General features: G+C 38.7%; 1 protein-coding gene across 1 annotated transcript in view; it reads right to left on the bottom strand.

Moving 5' to 3' along the window:
* Nucleotides 1-16,692, bottom strand: part of LOC129721484 (coatomer subunit beta') — a 242,767-nt gene that overhangs the window by 123,074 nt on the left and 103,001 nt on the right. Inside the window, exon 2 of the mRNA XM_055674114.1 lies at nt 8,410-8,447. The gene's annotated coding sequence lies outside the window, so the exon portion shown is untranslated. The remainder of the gene's footprint in view (nt 1-8,409; nt 8,448-16,692) is intronic.

The raw sequence follows: 16,692 nt of genomic DNA on the forward strand, positions 1-16,692 counted from the left end.
TTTTAAATGTTCACTTCATATATTCAAAAACAAGCTTAAATAAGCAGAAATACATGAGATGAATTTTTACAAATCATCAATTTCAACTGTATGTATTTTCATCTGTTTCCACTGCGTTGATGAAAATCCAAAGTTGCCAAATCAGTTTCTGTTAATACGAAAAAATCATACTGCAAATGTTGAATTATTCCGACATAATTGATATAAATCGACAGCACTGCAGTGGTTACCTAGGTTACCAATTTTGCACGTAAACAACAACAGCGGATACCTAGGTAACCTACTACGACGGTCTGCGGCTACGTTCATTCATGATAATGTGAATCTTGAAATAAAAAAGTTAGAGCGCAAAATGTGCTTTTTCAATATAAATCGGTTGTTTTCAAAGATAGAGAAAAACTTTTTTTCACGAAGGTACTTAAAATTAATGGAGTTATAACATTGTAGAACAAATTTTTCTTCTATCTACAAAGACAAAAAAGTTAGATACTTGATTGCATCGAAAATGTTGGTCATCCTAATTTTTGATAATTTTTCAATAAGCGCTTTATCATATGTACCAACTTTGTAGAAGCAAATTTTTCTCTAAAATGTTGCTATAGAGCTCTAGATCCAAGTTTCCCCCTAGATTTGGTTTCTGGATCATTTGCATTGTAATCTCATTTGGAATCCTTATGCTGCCACCCACGAAGAACGGGTAAAATTAGTCCAAAACAATTTATTTTATACGCGCTTCGCAACTTGAATTGAACTCTGGCATTTGCTCCGCCATCGTAGAAAGCACGTTGCATGCTCAATATTCTGCAAACACTCATGTCGTTTTCGTTCTACACTCGCACTATACTTTTGACACCGTAAATGTTTTTATTGACTTTCCCGACTACACTTTTTCTGTCTCTGACTACCCTTTTTCTGTCCCGGACTACACCCGAAAAAAGTAGAGTGTACTGTAGAAGGTAACCAACACATTCACACGTATGTGTCAAAACTGGTTTGTTTTGGTTCTCGTTCCACGTGGTAAAGTGTCATGTAAATTTTTTTTCAGCACAATTGCGAGATGGACATATGAAATGGAAACGAGACAAAATGACGATAACGATAATTACCAAAACAAAACAAATTGACAGCTATCCCATTATTACGCATACCAATGCAACTACACTGAAAATGTTTTATTTGAAGCTGCAAAGTCCGACTAGTTCGGAAAAGTGTAGCTACACCGCGAAAACGAATTCGACATCAAACAGTGCCGCAAGTTTGCAATACTATCCTTCGTCAATGACATGATTTTGAATCATATAGACTCAGCTGCATTACCATTACAACTTATGTCGTTTTCGTTTTCGCGGTGTAGCTACACTTTTTCCGGACTATACTTTGCAGCTTCAAATAAAACATTTTCAGTGTCGTTGCATTGGTATGCGTAATAATGGGATAGATGTCAATTCGTTTTGTTTTGGTCATTATCGCATTCGTCATTTTGTCTCGTTTCCATTTCATATGTCCATCTCGCAAATGTACTGAAAAAAAAATTACCTGACACTTTACCACGTGGAACGAGAACCAAAACAAACCAGTTTTGACACATACGTGTGAAGGTGTTGGTAACTTCCTACAGTACACTCTGCTTTTTTCGGGGGTCGTCAGGGACAGAAAAAGGGTAGTCAGAGACAGAAAAAGGGTAGTCCGAAAAGTCAAATAAAACATTTACTGTGTCAAAAGTGTCGTTTGAGTGTAGCTACACCGCGAAAACGAAAACGACATTAACTTTTATACACCCTCACGGCATCTCAGAACAAGAGACAGTGCAAAACAAAATATGCAAAAAATAGTCCCATGAATGGATGATGCGTCAGTAAAATCTACACTGTGAAACCATTATTGGCATAATATGGTCAAAATAAATTAAGAACTGTCTGAAATACACTAAAAATATTGCTTAGCACGTGAGAAAAACATCATTAGTAGAGACAGTGGTAATTCGCGGCAAAAAGTTTGCATTCGGTGGCAATATAGGAAATATTCAATTTTTGCGGTAATTTCTCGGTAACCTTATCCTTCAGAAAATACTAAGTAAAGATATTTTTCTGCTAAAAATAAAATAAAACGGTTTTATTTGATTTCATATACAGTAATTTACCCGTACGATTCACAATTACTTTGTATTACTAATTAAAAATACATGCTGTGTCGAATTTAGTCTGATTCTAATGTCGGCAGGCACATATTATTCAAACTATACTGGCTCACGCTGCGTTTGGTATCTACCAAGTTTCCGGGAAACGCTGAATATTTATTTGCCAATCGTAAAAGTTAAAAAAATGTCTGCGATCTGAATACCCACCAAAATAATGGCCCCTACTACAGAAAACGAGGCGAGCAACTCGCATCACCCGCAGTCACTGACGAGGCGAGCAACATGTTGTATTAGAGAACGCGGATTGAACATGGCTGGTGACAGCTGAGTGACAGACAATCGTCCAAAATCCAGCGGACTCGCCATCTTCAATATCAACCCTAGTCTGGCTTTGTCTGTGTTACTAGTTATCATGAATTTCGTAGGTCTCAAAACGAAATGTGTAATGAGTGACATAGAATAATGCTGTTTTTCATTACTTTCGCGGCATTTTGCGAGTTTAATTGAATTTCGCGAAATTCGCGATTTACCACTGTCCTTAATTATAAGTAACAACTGTAAAGTATTGTTTGTAGTCTACATTTGCATAACGAAATTAATAACTTAATAAAAAATAGGAAGACTCCTACGCTTGATATCCACGTAGCATAGCAAAGCATAAAAAGATGCACAAATTCGTAGTTGGTGTTTACGAGACATAAAACCTGGGATATAATTTCAAGCTACTAAACAAAACTATGGTGTTGTCAAAAAACTGCCACCCGCGTCCACTTCTTGTTGTTGGGTAAGGAAAAATGAATGTCCAATCCAGCATTTCATTACGGATTGAGAGAATTCGAGTTTATTCGCAATGTGTGCAACTCATGAGTTGTGCAGCTCAAGATAAAACGGCGGTTGAGTCATATTCGTTTCAATTTCATCACTGGTTCTCTTAAATGTTACGTAAGATGAAAAGAACAACCCTGAGATCGATCTGGTACCAGGTGCGCAACTGAGTTCTCGTTATTTGTCAACAGATGGCGCCAGCAGTATGTGCTGGTCAAATTTGACATATCTAAAAAGTGATGAACCAAGTTGAGACATATAGTGAACAAATCGCTTTGACATGTTAGTAATTTTATTGTGGTGTCATATATCACATTCAGTTGTGTGAAAATGTCTGATTGCATGCCAAATAATCGTCATTTGCGAGAAGTGTTGCTTTCCTCATTTCATTGAAGAAAACAACTACTGAAGCGCATCGAGAGTTAAAAAAAGTTTACGCAAACGCTGCTCTGCCGTAATTGGTTCCGTCGCTTCCAATATGTTAATTTCGATATTGATGACAGTTTGCGTGAAGGAAGGCCAAAAATTCTCAAAGCCTCAATATTCAAGGAATTACTCGGATCCTTGCCAAATGCAGACCTAGCTTGCTTTAGTATTGGGAGTTACATTCCAAGCAACTGCATGCTTTGAAAATGGTCAAAAAACGAGGAACTTGTGTTTCTTATGATTCGAAGCCAAGAGATGCTCAGATTATTTTTTTCGCCTGTGAACAACTGCTTCAGTGGCAAAAAAAAGAAAAGTTTTCTTCATCGCATCGTGACAGGTGATGAAAAATGGATTCATTACAGCAACTCAAAGAAATGCAAAACCATACAGCGCACCTGTTTGATTCGATATTTACAATAACGGCGAGCGCCTTATCATTTCTTTATTTAACGGTGTTTGTTAATTCCAAGCTGTTAAAATCAAATGGTATTGACTTCAATCGATGGAATTAAGCCGGGTACTGCACGAATAACGGCCACAATACGAGCAGAGGCGCGAAAAAGCGATTCTCCTGCATGACAACGCTCGACCTCATACTGCCAAAATCGTAAACCTTACATAGAAACGTTCAAATGGGAAGTCCTTCCTCACTCGCCATATTCCCCAGATATTGCTCCGTCCGGTTATTACTTGTTCTGTTCGATGGTACATAGTCTGGCTGATTAGCAGCTCTGCTCATATAAAGACGTCGAAAAATGGCTAGATTCGCAAATAGCCACAAAACTATTTTATCGTAGCCGAATTCGAGCTTAGCCAGAAAGATGGGACAAAGTTGTAGCCAGCGATGGGAAAATCTTTGAATGATTTAAACGTAAGTATTTTTTCAATATAGAGTTGTCAAGATAATCGGCGCTTTTCTTAATCAATCTTTATTGTTAATAAACCTAAATTAAATCTTAAAATTTGAATTCTAATGTTGGTTACGGATATGTTAACACCGTAATGACCATTCATCAATAATTTATGAAAAAAAAACTTGTATTCTCAATTATTTCAAAGTCATACGTCAATTCTACGCATGATTTTTCTTACGAATTTTTATTTTGAGCAGCAAATATGGAGTTGATGATCGAAAAATTAACTAACTGGAGAAATAGAATGTTGAAAATTTTGAAAAATATAGTCCACCAGGTGTATGTACAGTCAAACCTGTTTCAAATGAAATATTCATTTGAAACTTCACGTTCAGCTATAAAGTAATGCTTCCACAACAATATTGAGAAAATCTTTTTTTATGCGGTGGATAGGGACCGCATAAGAAAAATCTCATTAAAAAATAACTCCAAACTTGATAATTCTGATTTAGAAAATATCTATGAGAATATCTTTGAACATCTGATTGATAAACGTAACTTTTTTGTGCATACTAATCTTTCCAACCGCTAACCTTCGTAGGCTAGCAATACGTGACTTTTCTTACGTAAACTGGCTCAAATAGTAATTGGCTGACGCAATACTTATGTAATACGTTAAAATTCATCGGACAAACTAAATTGCTGAAAATCTCGTCGGATGTGGTCTTCACAAAAATCACAAAGGTTGTATGCAAATCCACGACCGAAAGGTTGACGTAGAACTACATATGGTTGTTTGTTGAATTACTTGTATTGAATATGTTTAAAATTTTGTGCAAAAGAGGAGTTGAAGTGCTACTGATACAGGAATGAAACAAACCCTATACAACGCAAACAAGTTTCGAAAGGGAAAATACATGCAGATTAAAATAACATTTTATTTTTAATTTCAGCGCAAAACAAGAAAATATTAAATTTTCAATAATTTGTTTGTTGTCCTTATAAGGACTGTTGTTGTTCGATTTCATATCGGATTTAATGTTGCTCGCATCTGTGTGCTACCCCGACAGAGTAGAGTAAGGCATTTTTCTGATAACACAGTTGAAAACTGTTTTAACACTTTGACGGCCCATATACTTTGAAAACCAGCATACCAAAACGTTTGTATGTTGTCAAAATACGCCAACTTTTCATTAAAGGCAGTGCCGGCTAATGTACCCACTGGCTACTACTGATGCTGCTTGCTACTGCACAAAGGCAGATTTTACTAGAGAAAGTGCCACTGCACCAGCTGGCCCAAATATCGCTGCTGATACCATTACTGCTGCTGCTTATGCTAACCGCTGCCTCAGCTGCTGCTGTTAAGTAAGGATTGTTGAAGTCGCTGTCTTTAACTAATATGAGCAGTTTCGAAGGCCAAATAGTACATTCCGAATTAATAGGTCTATAAAGCTGTTGACCGTGCTTGGAAAAGCAATCATATAACGGCCAATCAGATCAATTTTCTGAGACATGGAGATGAAGTCAAATTTATAACTGTTCCAAATTTGAAGATGTAAATTAATTTAAGAGAAAATATTAACTCTTCAATCAGGTATTTATTTCATCCTGAAAAGGACAATTTGTTGTTTAACTCAATATCGTATAAGATGCCGATCACATCTTTGCGTTATCACTGACAGTGCGAATAAGATATTTTTTTTGATAGATAACACAAGGAAAAACTGTTTTAACACTCAAAACTAGACGACTCATGTATTTTGAACGCCAGCTTTCCAGAACTTTCGTGTGTTGTCAAAATAAGGCAACTTTTCATTGAATGCAATTGCTAGTGCACGCTATCGCACAGACAGCATTTAACTAAAGGAAGTGTCACTGCATCAGCTGGCCCTGCTGCTATCGATGCTGATACCCGCTGCAACTGCAACTGCATGCGCCATGAGGCCGCTCAGTAATTATGTAAGCATATTTTTCCACTTTTTCAAACTCCCCTCACTCCCTTGTAAGACATCGTAAGATTTTTTGATACACTCCCTCCCCCCTAGTAAGATTTTACTACCAGTATATATATCATTTCATTTAAGTTTTATCTTCCTGAAGCAAGCACAATACTTCATTTCCTTCTCTGTCCTTGATTCGAGTTTATCGTCCTTCCGTAATTTTCTTTTTATGAATTTTACCGTCCACACTTTCATAAACATGGTTATTTGAACAGCTGCAATAACAATGTTTATTTAAGAAAGATAATCAATTCACCCCCTTCCCTCCCTTGTATGATGGCGTAAGAAAATTGCACACCCTCCCTCCCCCTATATTTGCTTACATAATTATTGAACGGCCCCCATGCCACAGCTGTGGCCACTATACGTTGCACTACTGCTGCTGCTACTGCTGCTAAGGAAGGACTGCTATTGTCACTGTCTGGGAATAATATTTCAGGAAATTGGTGTTTAAAAACTGTTCAGTGGAAACAAAATAAAAAAAAAAAGAAAAATGATACCATGAAATCTGCTACCGCTACAGTATGTGATGCGGTCTTACTAGTCAGAAGTACACATCGCAACGTTCTACCTGCTCGCCACAGCTCGAAGAGGAAGCGAGCTTGTGATTGGTTGAATGTACACAAGTTTAGTACTGTAAAGATACACCCAACGCAAACGGGGAACATTTTATTACTTTAGGGCAATTTTTTATTACTTATTGTGTCTTATAACTGCGCATTATACACAAATAGTAATAACCGAAAAGTAACAAAAATTATGACGGGCACACGCTTGTTTGTGTCTCTGCAGGAGAACATACAGCCAAGCACCGCAATGCATGTGTTAGCAAGACTTCACTCGCTGCATTTGTATTGATGCAACGATCAGATTCATTTTTGCTCCGTTCATCCACACATAATGAGAATCTCACCCGTCAACCTCAATTGTCTAATTAGAAACACTTTCGTTTCGTTCCCCAGTGTTTACATGAAATGAAAATATGTTATACTGTCTGAACAGAGTTGCCGAAGTTGCGAATATTGTTCTGGATGGGCACGAGTTTTGTATTTTCAAACAGGTGCAAATGAGTTTCCATGAACCAATGAGTATGTGTTTTGGATAGCTTGCAAGAAAGCGAATGTTTTTGTTTTTCTCTAACGCAGTTTACAGATCGTGATGCCATTTAAAGACGCATTTCAAGTCTTTGAAATCATCAACGTTTGCATACTCTATGACGGGGAAAATGCTGCTTGGCAGCTCTTGTCATATCCTTTCTCTACTTCGTATGCATACAACGAGCGAACTGATACACGCTCACCGGATGAATTGGAGATTGAAGAAACTTGTAACATGTGCAACATATACGACGGTGTGTGATTTTTTTTTTACTTGAGATGGATAGGGAGCATTTTTTGACAGAAAAAATCTTGCATGTGGTTGAAACGACCATTATTAGATAGTCGTACTCCCGTAAAAAGTGCTAAATATATGACAGTATGTGTTGTTACTTGACTGGGGAAGAATTTTATTGCCTTTTAAGTAATAGGTTTGTTACCTAAAAGGCAATTTTGCGCTATTGCTTCTAAGGTAATAAGGAAAAGCTTTGCGTGTATTCTAGTTATTACAGGGAAGTTTTGGGCAAAGTTTTAGCAGTTGATCAAGATATTGGAATTTGAAATTTAGTCAGTGGTAGAAACACTGCAGGCAAGCATTTGAAAATGATAACATAACCCCGCTACAGTGTACGACGCTGCCTAACTATTGAGAATACCACATCGTAACGCGCTTTCTGTGCAGAACGATCGCACGAAGTAAAGTGAGTGCTTGATTTTCGAACTTCCTCATTTCTTGCCAGCCAGCAAGCAACAGAAAACAAGCGAAGGGAAATCGTATGATTGATTAAAAGCTGCAAAACTATACCGAAAATAAAGATTTTCAATTCATCTTTTCACTAATTCATCATAGCAATTATATGCTAATTATTATAAAATAATTTAGAGCTACCTTTATCTTTTGATCAAGACATTGGCACTTGAAATCTGTTCAAAAGTAAAACTAAGATTTCATTTTATCAGTCAAATAATTATTAGCAGTATCATCAATGCAATTGCATCAATAATAAGTAAAGAGTTCATACACTGTCAAATAATCATTACGAAAAAAGTCAATATATAAATGAGGTTACCTGGCGATATATCGAGTTAAATTCGTCTTCGAAGCAGTCTGTAAAGGAAAATTAAAAATAAATATGTGTTATTTAATTGAATGTAAGGAAAAATCCAACAAATGGCAGAATATTTGTTAAAGACAAAACGACAGCGTATTGCTAGGAAATCAATTATTTGTTCATGGAAACTAATTGACACAAATTACCGTGATTATCCTACTACACACGTACAGTCTACATTTAGTCGGTGTGAATGCAATCGTCCAATATCACGGCAGAAAAACCGAGAACCACTAGCCAGTTACCCGTGCTCGAGTTCACTCAACTCTAAACATCGACCTGACCGTGACCCAAAATTTTACGAATAATTATTTCAAATTATTTCCATCACATTATAAAAAATTACCCTCCGTTGTTCCCCACCCGGGTGACGGAGGGCGAACGCTGCTATCTCGACCGAAAGAAACTACACACCGTACAGTCAGCTGTGCAACGGGAGCCACAGTGATCGATTCCCAAAGGTTTTATTTTTTCCGTCCCAATTCCGTCCTTCCACTTCCGCCAGGATCCTTCCCCAAAAAGTAGCACCAGGCAGCTTTTCCATTTCTACATCATTCATCCGGAATCTCCACCCCGAAAACCCACAGCAGCAACAAAACTCAGCAGAGTGCGAAATCCAACGGCACGGCAAGTGCCGCCGCTTCCAACCGCATGATGCTGCTGTTACTTGCTTGCTGTCACCGTCGGTCGGCGTTGGTTTCTGGTGTCGATTGTGTCATCGCCTCTACCGCCGCCGCCGTCGCAGCCACAGCCAGTGAGCTGAGCTGTGCCATTCTCGCTCGGTGCATCCGGAACAAACGAAACTGAACTAACTTTTCCCATCACCCACACGGTGGCAAAAATTTCAACTCCAGTAAGCTCACATGGTTCTGCCAAGCGTGCAGAAAGCAAATGAACAGCCAAACCGAGCCCGGGCTGCCAGGTGAATTGTTCTGTGGCTGATAGAAGAAAGGCACATTTACAGTTCAACTAACGGCATCCAGTAGCTGAGTGATTACAATCTTTAGAGGCTAAAAGTTTGTTTTTGGAGTAAAGTAAAAAGCCGAAACTTTATCTTCCAATCTTGTTGTTTGTCATAACGAATGGCGGCTGTGCTAATGATTGTTTGAAATAACTCTGTGTATTATGTTCATTCCCAGCTTCCAAAAAAATATGTTTAATTTACAACCTATTCAATAAGTAACGACACTGCTATTCTATTGATGAATAATACAACGGCATTTTGTGTGGCTCTAAATGCATCCAAAATCACCCGCTCTGCTCCGGCACTGGCAACTCTTCCTTCACTGGAACCGCTCGGAACTACCTCAACCTGTTTCGACGTCATTCGGTCGATGTTCGTTCTTCCATCCGAGCGATTTTTCCGGTAGCATCGTCCAGGCGTAACGCCGCCCTGTTGTAACCGTGATGTCCCGGCTCCCAGTGGGTACATAAGCGGATCCCTATGTACCGGGTGATGTCTCAGCAAATGGGAGGCAGACTGGAAAATTTGTCTGCGCGCGCATACGCTCGGGCATCATTGTTGTTGTCGTCGTCGTCGTCGTCATCATTATCATCATCATTCAATCGGGCAACTGGTATCCTAGTCCGTTCCGTTGCGATGCGAAGATCGTTGAAATCTAACCAACACACTAACGGATTTCTCTGTGTTGGCATTGAGGTTTCAGCCCTAACTTCAAATGACGAAAGAGCTGTGCTTGCCTGTGATTAGTAGACTGTGCAAAATCTAGTTTATGTGCGTCCCAAAAACCACGCGCCATCTGAAGGTAACGTTGATGACGACGGCGGTGGCGACGTTGGCGACGGCGACGAAGACCCGACTCCACGTGAGTTCGATCTTCCGCACCAGAGCGGTTTAGGACATAAATTTTCATACCCGGGCTGGTACAGATGATTTCTGTGTACAATTCGGTCTGATCGTCACGGCACCACCAGTTGGAGGCACTGGCATCAATTTCAGGCGCAGGGGATGGGAAGTCCGGCGGCTGGCACCCGACTGCTAAATCATTTTAATGACGCGCAATCGTTTGTTATCTAGCCAGGCGATAAATCATTTTAAAATAATGATTTGTAGCGGACTGATCCAAAACTCCCCATGTGGAGAGCTCTCGGAACCATTGGATTGCCCCAACGCGTCCTGTCGCCAAGGGAGAGCGAGCGGTGACAGCAAAGTTATTATCCTTTTGGCTGTGTGAAACGCCGCATAGGGCGCAGCAGAGAAGCGAAGTTGACTTCGGGAATGATAAATTTATGGGATTTTCGAAAGGAAGCCGCAGGATTTATGCTGCGATGATAGAACGAAACCAACCCGGAGAGCTCAGTGGAAAGTTGCGTGCAAAATTGTTAGCGTTGAAACGATGGATTGTAATTGCAAAAAGCATCATTTTTCATGCAAAAAAACTGCCAATAGCAGCATTTGCCAAAAGTGATAACACTTTTGGATGCGAATAGAATGGGCTCCCAGTAAAGAATTATTTTTTATAGAAAACTTAAATTGAACGTAGGTTTTAATATTTTAAAGTTGTGTGCCTGACACGACATTTCAAACTTCAGTTCAAAGCCAAAATGCATTTGCATGAAAAGGTATGCAAAACACTATGAAAAACAATAATAATCATGCTAAGACAAAAGTAGGTATTGGAAGTTACAACAATGATTTACGTAATCTGATTTACGAAGAATTTACTGACTTACGAAGAAGAGATCTAAAATTTCATTTCATTTGTATTACCTAACGTGAAACGGCACGGAATCCAAGCACGGGAGGACCGATGGCTTCCTTCTGCACACTACCGTATTCCGGGAATGCCTCATAGAATATCATTAATTTTTCAACTAACCTGCAAATATTCGTTTTAAAACTGCCAAACCAGTGTCAGAGCACCTAATTTAATCAGTTTGCACATTTGGTTTCATTGTGAAATCTTTAAAACGTTTCAATCTCGCTATTTTTCACATTTTCCTCTCTCTGTGTTGTTTACATTTTCGCATCGGTAGCGACTAGAACATTTTTCACAAATGCCGGTACGTAAAGGTATATATATATATATATATATATATATATATATATATATATATATATATATATATATATATATATATATATATATATATATATATATATATATATATATATATATATATATATATATACTTTTGTCTTTACACTAATAAACAGCACGATCGTCACTTATTTTCGTGAAAAATCCGCCGAAATGGGCTAAAACTTGCTTCTAAAGTGTAGCGCCTCGCAAAATTCCGGTTTCTGCTTTTTTATAATTTCAGGTTAACTGCGTGTGTCAAATTTTGCGCTCGTGTTGTCAGCACGAGCAGCAGCAGGCTGCGATAGCATATAGAAATGTTCTAATTGTTATGATTCTGTTGCATTTAATTGCATCAAAAATATTAACAATTTAGTAACCATGTACTGTTGCCTTCTTTAAAATTCCGACAGTAAAAATGAATGTAAAAATGCGTGGGATTAACGTTTGTAATATACAATGTGTTCCAGAAAAGGAATTTTCCTTTGCAGTGTATGATAACAGGGTAAGTTCTGTAGTAGAAGGTTACTGTCAGTTTCGTGTGCATTCTTTTGACAGTTTAGCGCAGAGACAAGTACGTGGTTTCATTTGTTTACGTTCCGCAGTACGTATGGAAACCATGCAAATAAATGGTTATGAAATTGTATTTGCAAAATTTCAGATCGCATGACAGCAGTGTTGCAAAATTTCGATACTGCAAAATGCAAATGATACAACAACAGTTTCACTTTCACTCTCTGCAAACGGATTATCAGTGAAAATCATGTCAGTAACATAAATGATATGTCCCAATTAATACCGAAATTATTTGATTTGAGCCAATCCGTTGCATGAAGTCAATGAAGTTGGTAGATATGTTTATCCTCCAACGTACAAACATCGCTAAAGTAACATAGCGTGTGCGAAATCACAGTAATGCTGTCAGTTAGCAATATCACTGTCAACTAATTGGAGCTGAAAGTAATTATCACTGTCAGCTCGTTTGTTTTGAATGTGCTATTCGCAGTTTTCAGGTTTAATTGAGAATCTATCACTGACAGTGAAAATTTGCTACACTGTGTGACAGCTGTATAAGTGTCAAGCAGTTCGAAGCTAGTCAGCGCTGAGTCTTTCATACCCCAATTAGGCCTGCAGAAGGACTGTCAAATCGAATGAACGAAAGCAGGTTAAATCTAGCCGTAACCTAAATAAACTACAACAAATGTCGAGAAGTACGATGTACAGGACGTTAGATATAATCTTGGACTTGAAGCATAAAAAACGTTGGTTTAATCGAAATAAGCTAAGGAAGAGTGCAAAAATCATTTGATCTGGTACGGAGAATGTGACTTTTTGTTTTGAGATGAAAAACTCTTCCTGTTTCAGGATAGTTACAGCCAGTAAAACGATCTTGTGTAGCCCAAAGTCTTTCTGATAATCCAAGATATAAATAGTGGCACTAGAATGCTTTCAGAACGTGTCGAAACTTTTAGTTTTGGGGATCATAGAATTATCATAGAATCCAGCCTAAACCTAACATAATCTAACATAAATAGCAGAACTCGCTCTTTAAGAAACTCTTTCTTGTATACTGTATCCGTACGTTTGATTATTCCAAAAATTCTTGAGTTGCTTCCAGCCAGCATTTTTTTTGCCGTAGGACTGAGTCTTTGTTTTCTATACTTGAGTACATTTTGTAAAATTGTGAATGAAACTGCCAACTATTGCGTCAGATTTAAAACGATTATAGCAAGCGAATGACTTAATGCATCTGAGTCATCCTTATTTCAGTTGATAGATAAAATGTGTAACAATTGTTGAATATAATGTTTAACATTGTTGCTTTACTGCTTAATGGTAAAAATAGAGGAAAAGTTTCAAGGTCGAGCTTTCCCATTCACTCCTATTTTGACTCAGCAAGGTATTTTGTTCCGTTTCTCATTCTCGAGTATGCAACGCCCCGCCTACATTGAAAAATCTACGTTCAACTCGATACGGAAGACTACGTACAAAAAATTCAACTTCGTTCTTGTTATTAACACGATAGCAAATGGAGCCCTTATAACTGTTATAACAGGCGTAGTGAAATATGTTAAACAAGAGTTAGAATCAATATATATATATATATATATATATATATATATATATATATATATATATATATATATATATATATATATATATATATATATATATATATATATATATATATATATATATATATATATATTTATTTATATATATATATATATATATATATATATATATATATATATATATATATATATATATATATATATATATATATATATATATATATATATATATATATATATATAGGGTTACGACCGCAGAATTTGCCCACTTTATCCGAGTACCCAAAAGTCGCCTACCCTTTTTTTTATTTTTCGCAATATAGTGTCAACTCTTAGAACCGTGTTTAAACATAAAAATAGCTGAGATTGAAAATAAATTATTATTTGGCATAATTCAGTAACAAACCCCGTAAACAATTAGTTGACTAGAAGGTGGGCGAATTGTGGGGTCCTTACCCTACGTCACCATTTAATACAACCCCTGTATACCTTGTAGTATTTAAATTAATTTGTGATCGAAAAAAATGAGACTCATATACTCCAGTGATAACATTCACAATAATTGTAAAAATCATGTTAAGCTTTAATTTGTGGCGAATATCATCACCATACCCTATATTAACACTCACACTCAACGCCGACACTCTCCGCACACGATAACCCGATAACACAATCGGTCACTCACTCGATCTTACGATTTTGATACCAGATCCCACACTCTCTGTACATATCCCTTTTTAGTAATAAACTGACGATCAACCTAATCAGTCGTCGATTATAATCATCAATATATCCGAGAAGTCCCCCAAATTTTGGTGACCCCGACATTCGGTTGAACCGCGCTACGCGTCGAAGTCATCTCCCGCGAACCGTTCTGCAAGTATCTCGCGAAATTCGCTCCTCAAAGTGATATGCCAGATAATCTGAAAACTCGCAATAGTGAAACAATGGACGGTGATTCTGACAGTGAGGTTAAAGACGAACCACGTCAGGAGAACGCTACCGTAATCGCGAAACTCAATTATCCTCAATTCGATGCCGAGGACATTGATACACGGTTTATTTGTCTTGAAGCTGCGTTCAGTGTGAACCAGATCAAGCAGGATAAGAACAAATTCATGCTGTAATAGTAGCACTCGGCTCACGTGCTAAGTTCGTATATTCCACCATTGCAAAGTGCAACACAATGGCGGAAAATACACGGTATGAAACACTCAAAGCCGCCATTGTTACTCATTTTCGTCCGTCGGAAACGAAAAGATTAACCAGTTTGCTATCCGGAATGACACTCGGCGATCAAAAACCAAGCGTTCTGTTGTCCGAGATGCGTCGCTTGGGTGGTACTGGATGCACCGATAGCATACTCTCAAATCTCTGGTTACGCGCTTTGCCTGCCACCATGGACTCAATCATAACCGCAATCCCATCGGCATCGCTTGACGAACAGGCCAACGTCGTCGACAAAATCATGGAAGCACCCAAAAACGAAGTGGCATCCATCGGTACAACGAATGAATCAGTGATAATGAGCTTGGAAAACCGTATCGATGCCCTTGCCAGACGTCTCGAAGAAGTGTTGTCCGATGATTTCCGTTCCAGAGGAAGATCACGTGGTCGATCCGTAAACCGTTCCTCAGGACGTCAAACACCTACGCCGAACCAACCAAGAGCCCCTCGGCGATGGATTTGTTGGTTTCATTATAGTCATGGTGCACAAGCAAGTAAGTGCGAAAACCGGAAAGGCAACAACCCCAATATTCCGTGTATTTTCTACGACGGAAATATCGAAACCTACACCCATCGTGAAAAAAACTAAATTTTGCGCAGCCCACCTGCACCCAAGCTTCCGACCCTAACGAACCAATTCCACCGCATAACACCAGCATCTCGCTGAACCAACCTCGCATCTTTCGAGTACATGTTGTTGATCAGAAAACGCACAAAAAATACCTTATCGACACCGGAGCTGACATCTCTGTCATTCCCCCCACCCCTCGGGAACAACTAAATTGCGTGAATCGAGACCAGCTTTTTGCTGCAAATGGGAGCTCCATTAACAGATACGGTACTAAACGCTTGCAAATCGACATTGGACTCCGCCGGCAATTCGTTTGGGTTTTTACCATCGCGGATGTTAAATCCCCAATCATTGGTGCCGATTTTTCAAAACACCACGACCTGTTAGTAGACCTGCGACGCAGCAAGCTCATCAATAACCGAACTAACCTCGAAATCAACAATATACACACCGTGACTGAGCCGATGATAACTACTTACGATGTGAACTCCCCTTTTGCCTACATACTTAAGGAGTTTCAGGACATAACCGTGCTTAATGTGAACCACCGCCCAACAAAGGCCAGAACAGTGCACCAAATTATCACCACTGGCCAACCTGTTTTTTGTCGCCCTCGAAGGTTACCAATCAGTAAATTAAATGAGGCTAAGGCTGAATTTAGATTTCTTATGGAACAAGGAATTTGCCAACCCTCAAAGAGCTGTTGGGCTAGTCCATTGCATATGGTCAAAAAACCCGATGGTACGTGGCGCCCTTGCGGCGACTACAGAGGTTCAAACGCAATTACTGTGCCCGATCGGTATTCGATACCGCACAAACAGGACTTCTCGAACATACTGTTAGTAAAAAAAATATTTTCTTGTATTGATCTCCAAAGGGCGTACCACCAGATCCCGGTCGCCCCTGAGGATGTACCGAAAACGGCTATTACGACCCCTTTCGGAATGTTCGAATTTAATTTTATGACGTTCGGACTTCGCAATGCAGGCCAAACACTCCAGCGCCATTTGCACGATATTTTGGGCGACCTCGACTTCGTTTTTCCTTACGTCGATGATCTTTGCGTCGCCTCTGACGATATCGAACAGCACAAGCAGCACTTGCGTATAATATTTAGTCGATTACAAGAAAATGGCCTCACAATTAATAATGGTAAGTGCCAAATCGGACAACCAGAAGTCGATTTTCTTGGCCACCTTGTTACTCGGGACGGTATCAAACCAAAACCGGGTAAGGTTCAAGCAATTATTGATTTTCCTCGCCCAGTCGTCGCTAAACAATTGAAACGTTTTTTGGGAACAATAAATTTTTATCGTCGTTTCATACC

The sequence above is a fragment of the Wyeomyia smithii genome, chromosome 2 (genome assembly GCF_029784165.1).
Source record: "Wyeomyia smithii strain HCP4-BCI-WySm-NY-G18 chromosome 2, ASM2978416v1, whole genome shotgun sequence".
In the NCBI taxonomy this organism is placed as follows: domain Eukaryota; kingdom Metazoa; phylum Arthropoda; class Insecta; order Diptera; family Culicidae; genus Wyeomyia; species Wyeomyia smithii.